We start from the raw sequence: 2,757 nt of genomic DNA on the forward strand, positions 1-2,757 counted from the left end.
TTCGAGGACGAAGGAAAAGAGTGGAAATGAGTTTGCTGGTGGTGGTGATGGTGGTGGTGAGGATGTGCTACGATGGGAAATTCTGGAAACATCAAATATTCAATAACAATTCGCTTCTTCTTAAAGAGCTCTAAAATCCAGATTATTGAAGAAATACAACTCGGTAAATCAACATAGCTGGATGGTTTAAGCTAAGATCCGGAACAGCTGGCTTCCCCTATCCTGTAGTTAAACTTTCTCTCAAAAAAGCTAAAAATATTAGTTGTAAATTGGTATTTCAAGAATGATAGGTATAAAAATGTCATTGTTAATTATTCTGCCCTGCTAAAAAAGAGGGCAGTAAGTCCAAAATTTGACATTTTGAGTTATATATCTATACCCACGTATTTTTATGCGTAGAATTCAAAAAACGCATCAAAAACAGTCTACGAAAAAAAAACAACGAAGATACAAGGAGCACAGACAAGGAAGAAGGCAGTGTATCCCAAAATTATCTCTGCCATGCTAAAGAGCAAAGCAGTAAGCGCCAGACATTAAGAGTATTTAAGAGAGAAAGCAGTATATCCATGGATATACTGCCTTCTTATTTACTATGAAGTGGGTGGGAACGCCGTACATGGCCGCCTGCTGAGGCGAAGATTGATAGGGGGACGTAGCTGCGAAAGAGAGGAATAGAGACCCTGTTTATCGCTCCGAAATAGAGTAGAATGGACCCTGTTTATTCTTCCCGAATAAAACTTCATCCTAGACAGATAATGTTCGGGTAGTTTTCTCTTTACACTACTTAGGTACCTAATACATTTCCCTCCATCAAATCTCTTTAAAAAATGTTTTTTAAGCCCAAGTCCTCACGATGCAATGGTTGTCAGTAGTTCAGGATGATCCTATATTTTTGGGATGAGACAGAAATTTTTTAATAGGTTTTTTCGAAATTTTCGCTCACCTGCAGGGCTGGCCATGCCATGATGAGGTAGATAGTTGCTGGCTGCGAGGGCAGCGCTGGGATTGGAGTGATACATTGGGGTCACATGCCGCCCCTGCTCCCCGTCACTTTGCCTGAGAATCGCCACAGTGTGCGTCCGCCCCTGGGATAGGTAGAAGAACTTATAGAGCCTTCACTGATTGAACGACCAGTTTCTGTCTGCCCCTAAGATGGGTTCTAAAGGGATGTTGGATGCTGCAGGGTTATAGAGCTTCCCCTGGTCAGTGTGACGTTTTAGATCAGTTTCCACTAGAAGGGGTGAGCCTCCTGATTGATTGATCAGAGGTGGATTGACCTTTTAGATCGGATGCTATTGAGGAAAGAGGTTGGTGGACCAGATTTCGGCGTCCAGAGAAGTCTCTATAAAAAAAAACAAAAAAAAAAAAAAAAAAAAAAAAAAAAAAAAAAAAAAAAAGAATACCTACCTACCTCCCAATGTTTCCATTTTAGGTGATGGGTGATCTACACTTGAGAGAGAATGGATAGGAAGATTTGGCGAAGAGGGGAAGCAAGTAAATAAAGGATTGTGGATTTTGAGACTAAAAGAGGGAAATGCCGAATCCAATTGGAATTAGGAAAATGAATATTACTCTAGGATTACAATATTACACTAAGATTAGACAATTAGACTGAAAACTCTCTTTACACAAGTGGCATTGCGATTTAGAAAATCTCTACATTGCCTAAAAATAACAATCTATGTACATATCTGATTTGCCTATGCAACTCGTATTTTATCCTAATAAATGAAATCCTAATTGACTAAGAGATGAGAGAGTCAATATCATTATGAATGCACACTATTGATGCATATGCATACTCATTGCGCTAAGCAATCGTAAAAATACATGAAATATCGCCAATAATAATTCTGAATTATAATCTTCTATCTCTAGAACACATTCACCATCACACAAATTGAACGTTTCAGCAAAACAGATCAAGAATTCACTAATGGCCTGCTGCATATTTGCTGATGCTCGAGCATTTTCATTGTATAATGTATATTGTAGGTATGTTTATGATGTTTTTGTAAATAATAGATCAAGAATTAATGCGAAATTCTTGACGTGCTCAAAAATTGACGGATTTAGGGGAAAAGTGGAAAAAAATCCGAAATCGATTAGCCATACCTATCTTTCTTTTTACGGGAAAATCGATTTTGTTGATGAACTGATAGGTAGGTAGGTACCTACCTATTCTGCGTTGTTGTTCTTCTGTACCCTACGGGGTTAAGAAAAGTAAAAGCCAGGTACCTAATAAAATAATACCCTCGACTGGTGATTCGTATAATAAGGATTATAAAACCCGGGTGTGCTTAGGGGCCACAGTCATGGTTAGAGACAAAACTGTCAATACTACTCAAACCCTAAGCAGCCAGGCACTTTATTCATTTGGGTCTACTTCAGGGTCCGGCTACCAGACAGAAGTTAAATACATTACCTACTTTACTTATTGTAGGATTAGGAAAGTAAAACGTGGTTTTTGATAGAGGGAACTGTAACAGCGAAGGTCTTATCGTGCCGAAATCGCAGAGTGGAGAATAGGATAGAAGAAAGTCAGCCGTTCCAAGAACGAAACTTATCTGTGATCAAGTTTGCCCCAGACGGAAACACAGTCTTTCAACATGCTCAATCGTTAGATCCTACCTAAAATAGGTATTTCCCAGTAAAATAGAATAGAATATACCCTGTTTGTACCTACTGCCAGAATGTGACTGAAAAGAGTGAAACCACCCTGGTTATTTTTCTCAGTGAGGGAAATTCCAAAAAAGG

The 2,757-nt window shown here is 38.8% G+C and overlaps 1 long non-coding RNA gene across 1 annotated transcript; it reads right to left on the reverse strand.

Moving 5' to 3' along the window:
• Positions 1 to 600: 600 nt before the first annotated feature.
• Positions 601 to 1,314, reverse strand: LOC113470378. The gene is made up of 2 exons (XR_003393451.1): positions 944 to 1,314; positions 601 to 656 (listed from the first exon to the last, which is right to left on the reverse strand). It is a non-coding gene; the product is annotated as an uncharacterized LOC113470378 (long non-coding RNA).
• Positions 1,315 to 2,757: the final 1,443 nt, after the last annotated feature.

The sequence above is a fragment of the Diaphorina citri genome, unplaced genomic scaffold (genome assembly GCF_000475195.1).
Source record: "Diaphorina citri unplaced genomic scaffold, Diaci psyllid genome assembly version 1.1 scaffold1546, whole genome shotgun sequence".
Lineage (NCBI taxonomy): Eukaryota > Metazoa > Arthropoda > Insecta > Hemiptera > Psyllidae > Diaphorina > Diaphorina citri.